The sequence below is a fragment of the Chroicocephalus ridibundus genome, chromosome 2, assembly GCF_963924245.1.
Source record: "Chroicocephalus ridibundus chromosome 2, bChrRid1.1, whole genome shotgun sequence".
NCBI classification, from domain to species: Eukaryota; Metazoa; Chordata; class Aves; order Charadriiformes; family Laridae; genus Chroicocephalus; species Chroicocephalus ridibundus.
The window spans coordinates 98,641,686-98,662,374 of record NC_086285.1 but is presented as its reverse complement, the minus strand read 5'-3'; the positions used below and the strand labels follow the sequence as shown (position 1 = coordinate 98,662,374).

General features: G+C 39.1%; 1 protein-coding gene across 1 annotated transcript in view; it reads left to right on the top strand.

Moving 5' to 3' along the window:
- MOCOS (molybdenum cofactor sulfurase) overlaps nt 1-20,689 on the top strand; it is a 224,782-nt gene that overhangs the window by 61,885 nt on the left and 142,208 nt on the right. The window lies entirely within an intron of this gene.

Sequence of the window (20,689 nt, the reverse complement as noted above, 5' to 3'; positions counted from 1 at the left end):
TTCTTGTTGTATGGCATACATCAAACCAGTTTTCACACTTGCAAAGAGGAAAGCAGTGTATGCTTTGGGAAGCATTTTTGATCTACTTCCCACTTTCTTGTTTCTGTAAAGTGCAAAAGAAAACATCCAGAGATATCAGTCATCCCCTGTGCTTTAAATGTAGGGAACCTTAACCGAAGAATGTAAGGAGAAGGTGTTTGGTGAAAAGAATGGGATCTATACTGAGGAAGAAGAGATAAAAGGAAATGAAGAAACCTTATGCTAACTTTTTGTAAGAGTGCTAAGATCACAGGTTAGTTCAGGTTCGAGGGGATCTCAGGAGGCCACTAGTCCAACCTCCTGCTTGAAGCTGTGTCAGCTAGGTTGCTCAGGGCTTTATCCAGTTCTTGTAAGCCATACCCATGTGAAAACCTCCAAGAACTCCAGACTCCACAATCCCTCTCAACAGGCTGTTTCATTGCTTTACTGTCCTCATGGCGAAAAAGCTTTTTCTTCTGTCCAGTTGGATCCTCTCTCATTTCATTTGATATCTTTTGCCTCACATCCTCCTGCTGCACCACTGTGAAGAGCCTGGCTCTGTCTTCTTGATAAACTCCTCACAGGTAGTGGAAGGCTGCTGTTAGATCCCCCCAAAGCCTTCACTTTTCCAGGCTAAAAACCTCTCCCTGTGGAGCACGTGCTCCACTTTGATGTCCCTCCACTGGACTAGCTGCATTTGATCATTGTCCTTCCTGTGCTGGGGGCCCAGTACTGCAGTACTCCTGATGTGGTCTAATGGTTGCTTAGTAGAGGAGGAGGATGGACTGTGCTTCTGGTAATCCAGGCCAGGATGCTGCTTGCTGCTGTGGCTGCTGGGCCATCCTGCTGGCTCATATTCCCTTTTGTAGATTTATATCTTTATCTGAAAGGGAATGTTACCTGACTACCAAGCCCCTGGTGGTAGGAGCTGGTTAACTACATACATTTGGCAGAATTACCTGGGCCTCACTCAGCAGCAAAGTGCTCAGTTATTCTCCTACGAGACTTGCCTGACTGTGGAATGTCTAAAGGCTGTGGAGTTTGGTCCGTCATATATTTGGTGAATTGTAAATGTTCTGTGCTCACTTTTTTCTCAGATGTGATACCTGCTAATCCCTGGTGACAGTGACCTGCTATTTTGAGCATGGGGTTGATGCATTATTGATTAATCCAGTTTAGATTGCACTTAAAGTGGTTGTACTTTAATTACATTTGGTATCAAGAAATAATAGCTTAGCATTTCAGAGGCTTCTTGGAAGAGATGGGGTTTTATGTATTGCAGAATGTGTCTTCTGATGGCATTTTTGTTTTGTCAGTTGCTTTTACATTACAATAATTTATCATTAGTAAGCTTCTTTTTCCCTTTGGATGTCTTATTTTAGCAGTACAATTTGTTACTTCCAAAGAAAATAATACATCACTTGAAACCACTATGCTGTAATCTCAAAATGAAGCTTCTTTATTGAACCTTTTCCTTTTGTGTGTGTATGTGTGTTTTTTGGTCAGTTACTCCTGTTTTATTCATGTTGAATTCTTTCATAATAATTTATCTTAATAGTTTCTGGCAGTGCCTGTTAGTACACACTCTTGCTTTCTGATACTGAGAGCAAAGAGTAGATGATGCAGCTAAGTTTCATGGTTTAAAAAATATTATAGGTGTCTGGGTGGCTTTCACATTAAAAGGTTTTATTTTCTTTTGTGGGTACTAATAAGTACCTCTTTAGCATCATGCTGATTGTGAAACACTTCAGATTCTACTGCTGACAGAAACAGGCTTTATCTAGTACTTTGGAGAAAGGAGATCTACATTTTCACACATCCTCCGTGATTTCTTTGGTGAATCACTTCAATAAAATTGTCAGTTACAGTTTAAAATATAATCAGTTATTGATTAAAAAAGTTTAATGAGTTAAGCTGTTATCAACATTAGTAGGTGCCAGAGGTATGTTGCTTGAGCCTGAATTTCAGAGGCACTACCAAGTCAGACATCCAAAATCTTCATGTTTTATGTGCATCTTGGATTGCATTCATACTTTTAGGGTACAAACGCCTAACATACATCTCTTTTTAATTATGCTCGGATAGTTAATAAAATACCTGATGCATACTGTGGTACTTGGTGTGTTAGGTTTCTGGGGAAGGTAGTCTCTTTCCTGAAAAATTTATTATCTAGGTGTAAGAGCAGAGATCACAGGTGGGCACAGATGTTTAAGGGAGCAGAGTAGACCCAGTAGACAAGAGAGATCAACCTGAGGAGTAATAGTGCCAGTGTCCCACTTCCTGAAAGAATATTTACTCTGGGGAGTGGCAGAAGTGGAACACAACAAGGGAGACTTGTAATCAAATATCCGTAAGTGGATATTCCGCTAATGGATGTTTGCTACAAGCTTTTTCTAGAGCAGACATGGAACCATTTGAAAATGCATGAGACAGTGGTGAGGTTTGTGGCCCAGAGTCAAGAGTCAAAACCCTGGCAGTGGATGAGAAGTGTAAGTTAGAAGACCACAATGAGCCTTGAGAATAAAATACCCTTTTTGGTTCAGTTGAGACAACAGACAGCTACTGAGGGGCAACGCGTTGGTCAAAGTGCCAAAGGAGGAAACTGTTCCTTGCAGCAGAATTTGGAATAGTGGGGAGTTGGACACAGAAGTCATGCCAAAGGCAGAGGAGATCATACGAAGGAAGATGTGTTATATTAGAAACAGGCATGCCTTGGAACATTATATTAAGTTGTGTAAATGTACTTTAGTTAAAGCTCAGAGAGATTCAAAAGATTTTTTTTATTGTTATTTTCCTTCAAAAGACTTAGTGGAAAGTAATGTTTGAAATTAAATAATATTGGTAACTTGTTTGGGACAAAACCTAAGAGAAATAAATGCTCGCACTTGCCAACTTTTTCTTATCTTAGCAGTCTTTATTTGGCATAAATTTCATGGAATTACTAGCAAGAGTGTCAATTTGCAGGATCTGGCATACGACACTTAATAGCATGAATGCCTAAATATTACCACCCAGGCAGAGAAAAGGCGAAAAGTTTAGCATATGTAAGGATTTCAGATTGTAGCTTTCTAAGAATTGCAAAGAATCAAAGTACCTTGATTGCTGTAGATAACAGTGAATGTAGAAGAGCAACAGAATATGTGTGAGTAAGTTGTAATGCTTGTGTTTTTCTGACCTGGGATTTTGAGCATCAGTTACCAAATATTCTGCCAAAGCACAAGGGGAAAAGAGAGAGCAAGGGGAGGAAAAAAAAACAACCCTAAGTTGTTGAATTCCCTGATTGTTCAGTCGTATCTCAACGTAATAATGGTAAAGGTAAAAAATAAAGGTTAAAATGCTTATTGAATTATTATGCAAAATGCATAAACATTTTTAGCACCTATGTATCATGACTTAAAAGCCAAACCTCTGTTTGGTTTCTTATTCAGAGTAAATAATAGCACCTCAGTTGATCATAAAGGACTGCAACTTTGTGGCAGACATATGGTTTTTTTCTTTGTAATGTTGTTGAGCAATATCTAAGAATAACAATAACCTTAATCCTTACGAGAATAATAAGGACAATAAAACCGCATATTATCTCCATTGGTCCATATGAAGTCTTATGCACTGAATAAAGTAGATACTACAAGAGTGTATGTTTTTTCTTTCTCTTAATTCATTGCTCAGTTAGCCTTGGCTAGGGAGCACATAGAAGCTCTGTTCCTTTGCATAGATTTTCAAGTATTCTTTCTTCTTATTTACATGTGTTTCTCCCTAGCTTTCAGTATTTTTTGTCTGCATGCATGCACACAGACATGTATCTAAGAAAAACAAGATTTCTGTTTGATTTTGTTTCGTGCAATCCACCTAGTTGTAAAATGTTTTTCAAGGCTCTGCTGTAAACCTTGCCGATTCTGCAGCATATGCAGGCTTTCTTGGGAATCAGAAGGCGATCAGAGCCATCCCAAAGTTCTTCAGGGAATTTAGTTTGTACTGTGCGCATACAAAAGCTCTCACAGTGGGATCCTGTGGGTGAGCAGAACTTCTTTTGTGTTAAAAGAATGAAAATAATTAAACAATAGCATTGACCAAGCGTGTGTCTGTACTACCAGTTTGTGATAAGTGGAAGTCAGTTTTCAGGAGATGATTTTTGGTGTGGGTTTCGTTAAGCTCAGTCCTTATCTGTTAATCTTACAGCCATATGTTAGATGAAGCATGAAGGCAAGGGAAACAGTTACAGTTTTCAAAAAACGTGCACTATGAAGTGCAATAATATAAAATCATGTTAATTATAATATTTTATATTAGTAATAATATAATATAAAATATAGAAATGTGATTATTAAAAGTTGGTAATTGGCATTATTTTGATAAAAATTAACCTTGAAAGTTATATTTAAAGAAGCGTGCCAGCACAGAGATCTTAGAAGACATCTGCACTGCAAATTGCAGGAATATTGTAAGCAAAGTAGCTTTTTTAACCTAGAATCTCTCTACTTGTGCTTTTAAGAGACCCTCACATCAGGGCATTCATGCAAACAAAGAAAGGAACAAAAAAGGCTATCCCAAAACCCATGACAATTCTGCTCAGCGTCTCCCCCTTCATTTTGCTGCCTGACCTGTAGTTAAATAAAAATCACCAGTGTGGCTCAACATTGAATAAAGAAATATTGAATCCCTTATAAAATTGTTATGACATTTAAGACATTTGAATAATTTGTGGGGGTTGAGGAAGAATGAGGGTGAATGTGAGAAGCTTACTGTGTAGTGTATCAGTTCAAGAAGTTTTTTAGGTAGGTACGTAATTGTAGACAAATTGAAAACAATGGGTAAGCATCAAGAGTTAAAGACATGCTTAAATACTTTCCTGAACCAAGGCTTAAGCACCCAATAAATCTGTAGTGATCTTGTAGTACAGATAAGTCATGTCAACACTCCCTTACTAACTTTAGTGAAGTGTTATGGGTACATCTGCTGCCTCCAGTGAAAAATAGACAGGATTTGAAGTGATAGCTGTTGCTGCAGGAGTTTTCTGTAACAGCTGCCAAATGGGAGGGAGGAGGGGAAGACAGCAACAGAGGAAGCAGTAACCTTCCTGTTTCAAGAAAAGAAACAAATCAATCAGTAGCTGTATGAGCTGTATGCAGAGAATTGGAGAGAACCTGTCCAACATCTGTCAGATGCAAAACTGACACGCTGCAGCAGAATCTGCTTTATAACCAAGCATTGTGGGTGTTCTGCTTTCAGAGGCGTATTCAGGGAGCTATATGAAGTTCTTTACGTGCTGCAAAGGTGAGACATCAGCAGTGCATCCCTACATAAATTTAAAGCAGTACCATAGCGATAACTATAAACAGAGCTTTATATCTTTCATATTCTTTTGTTAAGCTCTTGTGTCTGGATTACTGGAAGCACTTTGATATAGGTGTACCTCTAACCAAAATGTACAGTGAGTAAGCTAAAAAATGGTGGTGGTTGTTTCAGTGTGAGTAAATGGTTTAGAGGGAGATCTCAGTAGCGTACAGAAATTGCGCAGCTCGTGGTAGCGTGCAGAAACACTGCTTTAACCTCAGGAGTTCCTGGGAAGTGCAACACTGTGGAACAGGGTTGTCCACTAAGCAAATCCCACTGCTTCTGGTGTCTGCTGAGAGGGAGCTGTTTGCTGTAAAGATAACTATTTTGATTTTGGCTACTGGGAATAAAAAGCTGAACAAAAATACTGCTGTGTTCTTTTAGAACAGAAAAATAGGGGGGTGCAAAGTAGGGGCTCTTAAGTTCCTGCCTCTTAACTGTAGGAACCTGATCAGGAAGTACTGAAGTCTCAGCAATCTTTCTATAGGGGCAGTGGTCTAAACAATATTATAGTGAGTGAATCACTGAGTGATGATTCCTAGTTCTCACCCTTTGCTGATCAGCCTGATAGCAGCTCTCTATTGAGTAGCAAGAGTTGAGAACCCAGAAGTAAAGCAGCCAAGGCTACTCTTGAGCCACACAGACTTGTAGCAATACATGCAGTGTCAAACATACTGTGATAAGCACTGGCTTAGTGGACAACACCTACACATCTTGAATAAAAGCCTGATTGATGGCCACCCAATCTCCACAGAGCAAGGTTTTGCCTAATTGTTTGGTCTAAGTAAAGGTATTTGTTTTCTTGAAGGTTGTATGCAACCGGCTGTTACAATACCTTTATTTTTATATTGCTATGAAAATATTGTTATGCAAGGGAATGGCAGAGTTTCAAAAGGCAGGGTGATATAAGAATTAAACTGTAAGTTTGAAAATATGTATGCAGTTCTTGCCCTTTTCAAAAACTTGTTTCAAAATCATTCATAATGAAAAAGAGCCCAATAGATCTATAATGTGAATAAGCATCAACAATATAAAATGTCTTGTACCCATCACATTTAATTGGTTTTGAATCACAAGCAAAGTACATTTGGAAAGAGACCTTCTGCTTTTTATAGGGGACTTCTTACTGTTTCTGTCTCCTTCTGCTAGTACTCATAGGTGACTGACTTTGATAGCGTCTCTTGACAATTCACGCATCTACCTTTGTTTTAGGGGCATGCAGTGTTGAGTTGCAGCCAGATGGTCTAGACAGATGATAAAAAAAGTATGAAATGATACACCAGAGCACTTATCTCCTGCTGCCCTGTCACATTGAACAAACACATAATGAAATATGAAATTATAATAGCTAAAAATATGTACTTCAGTATGGTGGGCTTTCACACATCCCTGTGGGATTTAATTGTCTTTTAAATATGGCTTCTGCAGAAACATTTCCATTTGGTGTCCATTTCTGGACAAATTCATAGTCAGCTGGTGACAGTGAGCTAGGCAAAGAACATAATTATTTATTCTCTGTTAGGAATTTCATATCTCTTATTCTGGAAATTGCCTATAAAAATTAGACTGTTCTTCGGTGTGGTTTGTTATTCACCAAATAATTTCTTCTGACCTCCTTGATGGATGGATTGCTTGCCAGCAATTCAGTTTGAGATCTTGCAATTCAAAATTTGAACCCTTTGATGAGACGCAGGGTGCGTGTTAAACTTCTGCCTTTGGCTTTTAGAGCATAGCCCTTAGAATCAGATTTCCAGTGTACAATTGCAAGTTCAGTATTTACTTTCCTAGAACATTCTGTAATCATTCATACTCGCTGTACATTTGCTGGGATGTTTGCAGAAAGCAATGTACAGTACAAAGGGCACAGACATACATATCATGAATGTTTTTAGAACTCTGAATAAATATTCATCAAATATATTCTGCACTTTTCATTTTGCTCCTTGTGATATTAGATGTTACCAAAGCTAATATCAAAGCATCAGAGGTGTGACAAATCTTCAGAAATAGTGCTGAAATCATGATAGGTAGAATTAAAAAGTAGACAGAGCAGAAAAGGCAGTAGATTTTGTGTAAAGTAAACGTCTTGGAATTCTGTTCTCCTGCTTTGTGGGTATGACATCTGACTTGATCCTGACGGAATCTGAGCCAAAGGCTGCGGAGGACAGCTTTGGTAGATCCCTAAATCTCTGATCAGATCTTACTGTTCACACCCCATCGGGTTTGTATTTGAGATCACTTTCACAACAGCTAGCATATTGTAATGTGATGCTGCAGAGTAACACAGAGGCTGTTGCAGTGTATCGTGGAATGTATTTTTTTCAGCCATTAATAAAGCTTTCCGATTTTGATGAATTTGTAGAATGCTTAGATTCACTAATGCAAGAGGGTTATAGGTTAAATCCATGTTTTGTGTAAGATTTATTCACTCAATTACGTTTTTCCCAAAAGGGTTTCATCACTGTACAAGGTAATGCATGAATGTACCCAGTCTTTCTTTTTAGCTTGAATACATTTTCAGGACTTTTGGATCCCGTCAGCAATAAATTCTAGACCATATTTTTCCTTGAAAGTTAATCAAGGGTAGAGGGCTTCCTTTTATGCAACTGTGAGTATGTAACAACATGTGTGCCCCTACGCGTGTATACACTGATAGGAATTGGATCAGTGTTGTCACAACTATTAGTTCTGCTGCAGTGGCCACAAATTTACCAGTAATAACAAAAAGAATAATTAACCCCTCCCTTCAACAACAGCAAAATTCCTCTTGTAATGAGGAACAAAATTTTTATTGATGCATGAGCATGGACACTATTGTGAAGTTAGCCAAGTCTGAATTGGGCAATTTCTGTGTATCTACGTGTAATGAAGAAAAATGAGGTTTGCTTCTTTTCTTGTTCGACACATATAGGTGTCAGCTGAAGTGCTGAAAGGCTACAATGCAGATTTCATCTGTCAGCTGCAACGTGTTACTTTCGTTTTCTTAAGGTCCTTGATACCTGGAATCAGAAGGGGGAATTTTGCAAATCTTCTTAACTGTTGGTCATCCCATTTAAATTAACCCTTCAAATACGTCCAACACGATAAGGGTTTTTTCCATCCTGTTTTTTCTGGTTTTATTCTGTAAAAAATCTTGAACTTAAAAAGTCAACTTTATCACTGTTTTGAAGGTGTGATCTGTGGGTCTCTTCCCACAAGATGCTGAGTACTTTGTTTCAGCTGAGCAGGGTATGTTGTCCTGTGCATGGCAATATCCTATGCATGGGAGTAGTCCTCTGCTCATTTTGTGAATCTTTCCCTGACCTGATTTTTTTGGTGGCTTTGCTATGCAGGGTGGCATACTTGGGAAGTCAAAACCAGGTTCGTAAATATTGCTCCTTACCTGTTGTAATTGACTTTAGTGAAGTTGCAGTGGTTCACAGCAATGATGAATTTGTTATTCAGAATGTTTCCCAGAATGTATGGGACATAGGTGTCAGTCCACACGTGGACTGACCATCTCACATCTGGATTTCCTGGCCTCGTGGATCAGGTTTATATCTCCTAGAAGCTAGATAGTGAGAAAAAGAATAGTCCAAGGCAGCTACTACTTTTTCTGGCTCAGGTTTTCTGCTTAGCAGCTCTACAAGATGAGGATGCAGTGTAGAAGGATTACAGGAAATTATCGTTCTTAGTATACTTTTTAGTTACTTTTGATTTCATGAGGTCTGCTGCTGCCAGGCAGCAAAAACTGCAAAAAGGAAAGGTTACTTAAAATACATCCTCTGGAGTGAACTTTCTAATCAATAGCAGTTTTAATTTATATCAGAATTAACTAATGGGACACCTTACTTTCGGTTTATAATTTCCATGTCCATTTTGTTTTGAACAGAATGATCCTCAGACAATATGGGAAGGATTGCAACAAGTTACAAAATATTTCTCTTAGCTACCTCTCGCATATGCAGTGGCTGGTTCCTGAGTTTGATTAATATTTTCGGTTCAATTAGAAAAGCAATGGCATTTATTTCGAGGTTTTGTGATGCTATGGGTTTTATGTTGTTTTAAGTTCCCTCTAAGCTGCTTTCTTTTTATGATTCTTAAAATGCCACTTGTGAGCTCCTGAAAATGCTTTTGCTGTTCCTTGTTCCCTAATGTGTTTGTCGTAGATCACAACCAGGTTCTGTTTTAAGGTAAGACAAGAGTATCCCTCAACAGTCATTTATGCCTTGTTGCATCCATCATGTGTAGAACAGTTTCTCCCTCAACTCCCAGGAGCGCTGGAAGCACAGCTGTCAGGATTTAAAGTGAATGAAGAGCGACTTGACAGGCAGAAGTGATGTTTCCCATATGAGCAAACATCCATTCATAATTTCTGGGAAATCCTGAGGTTGTTTGAACCAAAACAAGAACGTGTCTCAGTGCGAACAGTGTGCAGCAAGTGCACACTGACACCAAGAATCCTTTGGTCAGCTCAACAAACAAGCCGAAAAGCTTTTCACTCTTGCGTATTTCCATAATTATGGTCACCAGGTTTCACTAACATTCATGGTATTGTGTTATTTCTAACTCACAAGTGAGTTAGACAGTCCACTGTTTTACCAAAGTATGAGGGTCCTGCAGGTTTCAAGAACTCCTGTGCCAAGGTTTACTGGCTCTGCTCTTCGTATTATTGCCCCTGCCCTTCCTACTGATAGGAGTTTTTTGCGGTTTCGTGTAAAATGCTTCAATGTTCTTCCTAGAAAGCAAAATCGGAGCTACGCTGTTGAGGGGGGCCATCACACCACATGAAAAACAAATGGCAAATAAACAGTGGCCAGCAGTCTTCCAGACTTCACTCTTGCGGATATTCACTAGAGCAAGGGGAAGTACAAACTGCTGCTGAGGATTTGTCTGATTTGCCTGGGATACCTATGCCAAGTAAAGTAAAATGCTGTTGAAATGCATGAATAGATTAACATAAGCCCTCTGTATTTTGAAAGCAGACTCAGGTGATTTCAGGTTAACATCTTCGTCTAAAGCCATTTCCAGACAAAAGCATAGTACTTGAAAAGTAACCCTTGATGAAATAAGGCCTATTTATGTATGAGCGTTTGCCGTAGTCCCTGTCACCATAGTAACTGAGACCCAGATTCACAAAATCATCTAATTCCAGTTTAAGCACCTGAGTACCTCTGAAGTTCTAGGCCTAAGTGTTTCCCAAGTAAATGTGAACTCACTGTATCAGCCTTTTATGAATTGCAAGAAATTATCCCTTCTTCATTTTTCTTTTTTTTTCCCCCTTGAGAAAGAAAGCTCTAGCTACGGATGTAATGATTTTTTTATAGCCACGCCATCAGTCATACTGTGGAAAAAGGTTGAAGAGGTGGATCTAAAAGGTTACGTTGGAAACAGTCAGTTTCTGAGCTTCTGGACATGTGGGATCAGAGTACTTCATCACTGCTGTGGGTCCGTTTTATGTAGCTGATATGAAAGCATTTGTCTTTGTCTGTCTCCTTTCAAGTTGTATTTTGCAATTTTTCCAGAAGATTAGGTTTAATATTAAAGAGTCAGCAATACATATGTGGTCACTGATATAGCAATGTTCATTTGTGGTTGATGTGTTTCAAGATTAGGGTCAAGACTTTTTTTCAGAGCAGGAATTGGAACCATCAGATGGATCCCAGCATTGGGAAGATGGTGCATCCTACCAAGTGGTGCATCCTACCGAGGAGGCAGGCAGCTATACTCTTCTCAGGCTGTAGACTCTGGTGTGTCCATTGTCTGATAACCATAAATGGCAGTGATTGAGTCTAGATGTGTCAGACTTCATAACTTCAGAAAGAAGACGGTGGAAGAAGATTGGTAGCCATGTGGGAGTGTTTGGGACCAGCACACCTTGTCAAAACTGCTGTGCTTTGATCCCCAGCACAGCTCAGGAATGGACTTGCTTGGAACCGGTGTAGAGAAGCCCCCAGTACACAGGAGTTGCACAGGCTCATCTACACAACTGCTCTCCTACTGCCTCTCAAACCTCCCTGAGTCCCAGGCAATACCACCCCAAAGTAAAAATGCAGAGACTAAGTAAGTAGTGGAAGACTAAATAATGAGCATATGTCTGTGCTTGACTCCTGCACCACAGAATAAGCCTAATTGTTGCTGGATGGTACGAGAAATGCAGGGTTATGCTTTTGAAGCTATGCTTTGTTATTTGCACTTTACAATCCAAAATACCAGGTAACGTGCAAATAAGTCAAACTTACTTGGTTTTGATGGCAAATCCATTTTGTAGAGTGGGTTGTAGACAGTTATTAGTTGTCACACATCCATTCTCTGGCACAAACAGGGAAATGAGATAGACTAGGGTCACAGTATCTGGTGTAAATGACATACTGTTTCAGGAAAAATTGCTGTAGCTTTTTAGCTAGTTACAAAACCACTATTGGGGCGGGGGGGGGGGGGGGTGGAATCCAAACTCCACAGCTGGAGAGTTCACAGAAGCAGACAGTTTAAAGGCCAAAGCTGATCTAGAAACAAATGCCATTAAAGAAAAGTTAAACAAAGAACAATGTTAATAAAAGATTGGAAGCAATGGTATGTTATTAAAAAAAAAAAAAAGAAAAAAAGAAATGTCTAGCTTATGAAGTTTTTTCAACATCTTAAAGAATATTTAATTTCTTATCTGAGGTTACTTAAAAGGTTAAGCACTGTAAAAATCTGAGAGTGTGGAACCATCAGAACACCTAAGTGTGCTTTTTTTTTCTTTTTATCTTTTTTTTCTGAAACAACCTTTACAACTTTATACTTGTTATACTGCTGGAAAATAGCCAGCTGTCATGCTCCGCTTTCCAAGAATCAGAAAACAAAGTGAAGTAACTTCTGACCAATTACCAGCAAATATCCCTAGGGCAGGTAGGCAGGCCTCATGCCAGTGATGCTTGCTGGCATTAGCAGAATTAATTAGACACTGCAACACTGAGGAACGAATCTCTCCGACAGCAGCTCAGAACATGTGGGAAGGTTAGAGATCAGGACTCACTGAGTAAGACTGGGAAGAGGGATGGTTGTGTTCCAAAGGTACTGAAGCTGAGGTTAGGCTGGGTAAGAGGAGCTGTGTACAATGCGCAAGGCATTTTAGATCTTTTTGGCAGGCAATGGAAGGACTTGGGCATGTCCAGGGTGAGACATCTCAGCCTGAAGTAGACTTCCACCTTAGGTCAGGTGAGCTGTCTGCCATAGAGCCTGTGGCTTTTGGGTGACTCCAAAGGGTGACGTGCTCTGGTGTCCACAGTGTAGATGTCTTACGGTGATATAAATTTCCATATGCACCACCTCTGATTTGTTCACATAGCCTGTGAATAGAATATTACACATATTACCAGTAGAAGTGAAACCTCTGGCTGGTACTGCGCTGCCTTCAGTTTTCAGTATTGAAGTCAGTCTTGATGTGTTCTTCATTCTGCTCAAGGGAGGCCTAAAAAAAAACCTATGGTCTGTGCTAGGTAGGAAGAGTTTGGAAAGGGAAAATACAGTGACCTTAGTTATTTGGTGTGTCTTATGAAGAAAATACTGTGATGATGACATCCCATGCTAAAGCTGCCCTAGACAGCAACTGAGGCGATATGCTAGTCTATGTACAAAATCCTACTATGTTTTTGCTTTAATTTTGCTTCCTCATGCTGACTTAAGGCGCTGCAAAAATTGTTTGAATTTTAATACATGAATGATTTAAAAACTGATTCATTTTTAGTTTTCTATTTGGCAGTTAGTTTGTGCAGATACAGTTTGGAATGGTTTGTTCAAGAGCTGTTTGCTGTTTACGGCTAGTCCTCCTTAAATGGTTACCTAAAATATGGGTTATTTTTTCCATTTCCTTCCTGGTTGACTTGAATAGCAGGTGGTGAATTTTCATTTGAAGAACCTATGGTGTAAATTTGCAGAGTCATTTGTGTCCTAATTAATGAAAATACTGGGATGCACAAGTGTGTTTACAAATCTTTGGCAGTTGTTCAAGCACCCGAGTAAACTGATCTGGCTGATCTTACAAAAAATATCCACATAGTGGTTTTAAAATAATGTAGCTATTGATCTTCCCTCTCTACACAGAAAAATAACTATTTAATTTCAAAGGAAACAGTTACCCTGGGGTTTCTGCCACATCTAGAAAGTTTTAGGAGTTACAGGCTTCTGTCAGTGAGAGGAGTTATATATTTGTGTGTTAGAACAAACTGTACCAACAGGTAGCCTGCAGTGTCAGATTTCATGGTTTTCGTGATTCCTTCCCACTGTTTTGCTCTGCTGGTTATATGCGGTGCCATAATACCACCCGAAATTTTAGTTTGCTCTGTCAGTATGCTTGGTGTGACTCTGAACTCCTTCTGGATGTGTAGTTTGTAATGAGGATCAGCACCTTTTGGTCAGGGTGTGTTCATCAAGGCATCAGGAAGGCATTTGGTAGCCATTCAAGAGCTAAGGATGTTGTGCAAGGGAAATTCCAGGCATTCTGCTGCGCTGCCAGCTTTGCAGAACCGGAGAGGGGATTTATTTGGTGAAGACCAACTATACCCCTTTGTAAGCAAAAGGGTATTTCCACAGTGTGTCTCCGGTGAATCCTTCCGGAGAATAAATGTAACAGATTATAATGCTTCAATTCAGATGGCTGAGCGTGAATGCCTAAAGAAAGTAATGCTTTCAAGTAGAAAGGGAGGCATTTTTCCATCACCTGCCTATGCCAAGGGGAGCTTATGAGGTGCGTTCCAGCTAGTCATTTATTTCATACGTTCAGGGAGCTAAGTTCAGTGCTGCTGTAAGCAGCAGTAGTGTAAATGGGTGAGATACCAATCACTCTTGTGCAAGCAGAAATGGGAAGAAGCTGTGTTCAGAATGAGTGCCTTTCCAGTAAAATGGTCAAAAAACAAGTTTATGTGGATGTAACCAGCAAGGATAAATAGTGTATGCCTATTTCACAGTTAGTACGTGCTCTGAAAGTTTTAAATTTTTGCGTTGTCAGTCTGAGGAAACTGAAACAGGGAAGGGGACTGAGCAAATTTTGAGAGAGAACTATAAAGGATTATTTATCCCAGTGCTTTCCCTATTCAGGTATTAATCCATGGGCAAATCCTTCAATTCGATGGACCTCTGCTGGGTTAGCTGCACACATCACAGAGATGATGTGGCATAGATTTCTGTTGAAAACTGCGTTAAGAGAAAAAACCCAAACCTTTACAAGGCTTTTTTTCATTAAGGTAATGTTTTGCTGGAGGAAGACAGATTTGCTAGGGTTTTTTTTCCTGCTTTAATACATTTGATTCTTAAAAATACTCATAGATTTCAGTTTGCTTTTGTTTCGATTGGGAATTGACAATGACAAATACAATTTGTTGCTGTGACATACCGTATTGAATGGACCTTGTCTTTACAAAATAAGATATAAGACATTTCCTACCGAGAATTCCTGTCTTTTTAGTTTGGTAAAGCAGAGCATTCCCCTAATGGATATAGCTGTAACTAGTTATGTGATGCTGTCACTTCTGCCAGTGAGAGAAATGAATGGAAAATTTGGGACGTAAAGTAGTATGTACTTCTTTAAGGTATCCTTCTGCATTGGCTTAAATGTGGATGCCCACACCTTCTGTTCCTTTTTGCTTCATATACATAGTGAGAAGAGCATGTATGGAAGAACTACTGCTGCATGTTAAGTTAAGCCTAAAAGCAAGGTGCAGGTCCTGCTGTCTGTAACAAATACAGCAGTTTACAAGACCTTAGGATCCTTCACTGAAGTTCATGAGAGATTTTGAACTGACTGCTTTGATAGCTGGAGATGATTCTTAATTAATAAATGAGGAAGGTTAAAACGCTCTTACCCAGAAATGTAGATGCAGTCCCTGTTTATACTTCTCACCCGCACATGTGTGTGAAAAGGATTAAAACACCAATTACGAAAAGTGTTACCCTCTAACATTTAAAAAAAAAATCTAAATTAAAATAAGGTATTTTTGACTCATAAGTCTTTTTTAATTTTTTTAGTTCTCACTCATACAAAACCTATTCCTTAGACAACAGATTGTTACATCTTTTCAGAGTCTCTATAGAGCAGAAAATGGTGTGATGAAATTTCTGAAGCTCAAGCTAAGCATCTCAATACAAGCCCAAAGTGGATTTGTGTTCCTGAGTAGTGTGACAATGGAAAAAAAATATAATAAGAAATATTTTTATATGTAAATGTGCAGCTGAAAAGGAGCATTTATAAAGTGCTATTTAAACTTATACTGTTGAATAGATAACTATGCTTCTGTCTTCAAATCTGAATCTCTTGTTACAATGGCAATACTTAAACTTTTAAAAGGGGTCGTTTTTAGCTAGATCAACTACTGGGCAGAAAATCATTGTACTGACAATACTTACGAAAGCTCATATACAATCTAAATAAAAATATGAATACAAATGTAAAACATGAAAATAACAGACTCCTTGGCCATATTTTGTTCTTGCCAACCAGAAGCAAAAATGTTTGCACCAATTGGAATGAAAGTGTGGAAGGACCCAAAACTAGCAATGTAAGTTGCTACTCAGCTTTTTACAGGTGTTTGCAAAATGGTAAATTTGAAGAGAATGGAGGAACAGATACAAAGCACGTTTAAGAAGTATTTAAAGCCTAGAAGCACGGAAGAAATGCTATGTAAATCAAATGAATTTGGGGAGGCCGTAATGGAAATGGTGTAGTGTGGACATCTGTACCTTTGGGAGCGCTGCTACTGATCTGCTGCGAAGAGCCACAATCGAAGAGCTGGTGGTGAGGAGGAATATGGTGTTTCTTGCATGAGGTAACAGCAGCCAGGCAGCAACTTTGGAAGGTATCCCTTTTATCTAACTTTAGGTGACACTGTGTACCTAACGTATCTGAACAAACCAGTAGCTTTTACCTTCTGCAGAGCTGCCAGTGGCAGTGTGGAGTGTCTAGTTCTAATTAAACTATTAATTCAGGCTGTTGGATTAGATAAGTTAGATGATATGACTACTTCCTCAAAATGTATGACTTGATTATAGATATCTTTAAATATAAAGCCCATTATTAATTATTTGGGTATTACATGTATAAAATGAGACAGCAAGCTTGCTGCAAATTAATTGACTTTCCCTCCCAGTGTTTACTGTAGAGTAGTGAGGCATTTTGTCTCAACTGCAGTCATGAAGATACAAAACTCTCGTGGCAACTTTTTTGAAAGGATTAAACACCAGCTAACAGAGAGGTCTCAGAATACAAGCGTGCACAGGGAAGTGTGGTCAAGTCAGGGCATTTTCTATGACTTCTCCCTGGATTGGCTTCTTGGACATGTGTTATTGACTTTTTGTTGTGATCTGTGTGCTCCTGGGGAGGTGAGAGGAGAGGGAAAAAGAGATGGCTGGTCATGGTGGGTCTTCAATGTGCTGCAAAGATGGGATATGTAGCTTTCTCCTCAACCTTGCCAGCCTGAAAGAAAGGTACTGCATCAAGTTTCTCAGCCTTGCTGACGTCTTCCCCGTGATGACACAGCTGTTTAATGAAACGATTCTCCTTTTAGTCATTTCTTCCAAAGAGTCCTTTGAAAAGTGGAAATGTGTAATATTGTAAAATACCACTGCTGTTTGCAGCTGTGAGCTATAGTAGATTAAGCTATCCGTTTTCTACCACAAGTCTTTAGTCCTGCTGCCAACAACGACCTTATATATGGCTATAAATCTTCCAGAAGTGTAATAAAGGTGAACTGCATTTCACTGTAATGGGGTATGTCTTACATGAAGACAGAGAGCATTAGGAATTCCATGTGTAGTAGCCAGTGCTTCCCAATAGTCATGTCAAAACAGAGGATGTAATACTGTGGGCTGCAGAAGTCATTCAGACCTATCCCCTAAGTACTCTGATTTTATCATAGCAGTGCAGCTCTAGTTCAGGAGTTTGTGGTATTTATTTTATAAACCTTATTCTGAGGTACTCGCAGCTGTTCTGCTCCGCGCATCAGAAGTCATTCTGGAGAAGGAAATCCCCTTAACTGAGTTGATACTGCTTCATTTTTTTATTTTCCTTTTTTAACATTAGAAATACTTCAGCCAAAACGTCTGACTTTGAAAATTCAAACTCTTTTGCAAGTACTGGAATTGTAGCAATTTTATGAGGCATTTAGAGACCCAAAATGCAAATAGGTACCTAATGAGATTCACAAAAGAACCTGTTTCCTATTGAAGCCAATTAGAAATGTAACTTGGTTGTTTCTCTAGCTTTAGGAACTTAAATACCTTCATAAAAATGTTTCTAATTCATTTGGGCACTTTTGAAAATTTTACCCTAAAGCTTGATTTTTTTTTCATGTGAAAGTCAATTTCTGGTACTGAACTGAATAGATAAATGCATCAGTGTTATTTTATAGATTTTATTTCAGAATGATTTAAAAACTAAACATAGTTAATTACTAGCGATGTGCATGAGCTTTGTCTCTGTCATTTATGAATTAAACATAGAGCTGTCACTATCGGTGAGTCTAAACAACCCCAAATAATATTTATTGTTTTGTAAAGTTGTGAAAATGTTTAATAAAAGTACTCACTGGTTGATATTAATGGTTGGACAAGAGCATCCCAGTATTAAATCCTGATCCACCATTCCTCCATCCCAGCTATTGTCATTTTACGGTGTCTTGTGATGAAATTAAGTGCTGCGGTAAGCGAGTACAATTCCTGTGTAGAACTGCAGGTTGTTATTCCTGCGCAAAATTTGGCATTTTGCCTAGCTGTGTCTCACCTCCCACTCAGCCTGTGTGGCCGAAAGACTGGGGAGGAGAGCAGAGAAAGCATAGAAAGTAGAAGAGGAGCAGGCTTGATAACAGTCTTCAGCGTGTTTTTTGTTGCTGCTCGTCAGCTTGCTCTTATGAAGAGATGTTACGTATTAAGAATTTGTTCCTGTCACCGAGCTTCTTAACTTGAATTGTATTGTGTGTGCACATATATGCAAATACGTAACTTGTCCTAGTGCTCACAGAGGTGAAAAAATAGAAAGCTTGATACTATGATGTTATTGATTCTTTTTTCCTTGGAATTGCACAACCTTTTTATAATTTCTGTTTATATCAGTGTAATGATTCCAAGATCTAGCCCATATGATTATACGTCATACAAAAATAGGCCACATACAAAATTATGGCCATAACCACAAAGACACAGCCTCCTTACTAACCCACTTTCTGCAATTCCTTCCCCCTAGAAACAAGAGTCTAATACTGTCCTGCTCTCTTCTTGAAGAATAAGTTAGGATTCTTTCTTGCCTTGCTTTCCACCTTTTCTATATTTAGGTGAATGCAAGGAAAAAAGAATAATGGCAGAATGATGTAAGGACTGAAATTCAGGGCATGGCTCTGAGTGGTAACCCCTGGCTTAACTTCAGCAGAGGCTACTGTCTGGGTTGAGGGTTTCAGGTTCCTTCAGTTAGGTGTCCTAAAAGACACACACATGTGCTTTAAGCTGCAATGCAGATGGTGGTGAGAAAAGGCCGTACGGCAGGCTTGGAAGGGGAGTGGATGTGATTCAGTGACCAGAGAGAGCAGGTCACAGCGATGTTCGAGGCAGGCTGTCAGTTCAATACTCTACAAAAACTTTTGTGATTGTCCCTGTCTTCATCCCCAATATAGTTTCTAAAGTCTAATGGAGAAGTTTGGTTTCTCTGAACACCGTCTTTAAAAACTATGACCGGAGCTGTGAAGGCTTGCAGCAACTATCCCCACGGAGATCTATTTCTGAAAGATCCTTATGAATTCTTTCAAATGGTTTCTCAGAACATTTAAAGCTTAATCTATGACCTCATGATGTCCTTCATAAAAGCTGAAATTCTTTCTTCATTTCCAGAAGACATAAAATATCTACCAATTGCATCAGATTTCAAAAATTTAAGTCCGGAAGAAACTCAAGTCTCAATTGGGCCTGTGAATCCATTTGTGCATCCTGTAATTCTCAGTACAATAAGACTTCCCTTCAACCAAGAAAATATATGCCTTTGCAGGGTGTTTTTTAGACCTAATTACCAAAGTCATTGCAATTGTTTGTTTTCCAGTGTTAAATCTTTGATTGCTGCACCCCATGCACCCAGCTCTACAACCCTTTGCCTGTAGCATTCGAGTGTCAAACTGCACACATAAAACTTTAAGGCATTTCTCTCTACTGTTCTATGATTCTGGAAATTTTAGCTTGAATTTGTTGCATAACCTTTTGTACAACTTATATTTAAATGCAACTGTGTCTTCAGTTTCTGCCTGTTCCAGTAAGGGAATCTCCTGGTACATAAAACATGCAAACTTTTAATGACATACATTGGGAACCAGAGTTCATAGGCTCTCCAAATGCTGGTCTGTACCTTGGAATTACACAGATCAGAGTGCCAGCTGCTTGGACAGCACTGACACGTTACGTTGCTCACAGAAACGCTCTGCAGCAGGAGAGATGAACTGAGAAACCCTGTTACATCTTACTTTCCTTGAAAACCAGACAGCATTAAGCAGCAACATTTATGCTCTCATTCAATTTTGTTTGCTCTGCTCCATGCACTGAAGCTTGTGTCTCTTAGATGGTTGTTAAATTTCCTGTTAATATTAGTAGAAGTTTTATAAAAGTTAATTCAGAGAAAGTTCATCAGGTCAAAAAGGTAGGAAAGGTGACTGAATTGAAGCTGTTCCTCCGCCTCTGAAAAGACCCATCTTGCACACTGCAAAACTGTAATAGATGCATAAGCTAGCATGGGTACTAAATGGTGCATTAGACGGTGTTCACAAAAGGTAGTTAGAAGCCAACGAAGTGCTGTCCCAACATGAACGAGTATGTAGCGTAGATGTGTCTCAAGAGACCAGCTTGCTGGAGTTTTCATAGTCTGGCTCATTGGAAGACATTAAGTTGCTTCTGGTTTAGGCTATCTTTCTTGACTACAAAGATTACAGCCTTGTGTGCATAGGGCACATAGGAAGCATATGTTGCTTCTTGCTATCTTCTATTTCTGTTATTAATAATATAACCAAGCAGCAAAGCTGTATGCTAAGGTTTCCCTATTGAATCCTGTGACCCTTAATTGGGATGCTCAGTATTTAAGTAGATTATTTTTTTAAACTGAAAGAGATTCTGTCTGCTCCAAATACTTTGTAAACTAAAAACCCTAATAGTTTGCAAATAAAAGTGGGCTCTTTCAGGGACAGTGTAATTTTAATCGTATGCAGGCTTGATTTTGATCCCACTGAGGGGCCAGACTGGCCACCCTATTCAGAGCCAGGCAGAACTGGCTTCTGTCCTTAAAAACACAACCACGTTCACTGCAGCATTGGAAAGTGTCTCTTGTGACAAAATTATTCGGTTTACGCTTGTTGAAGTT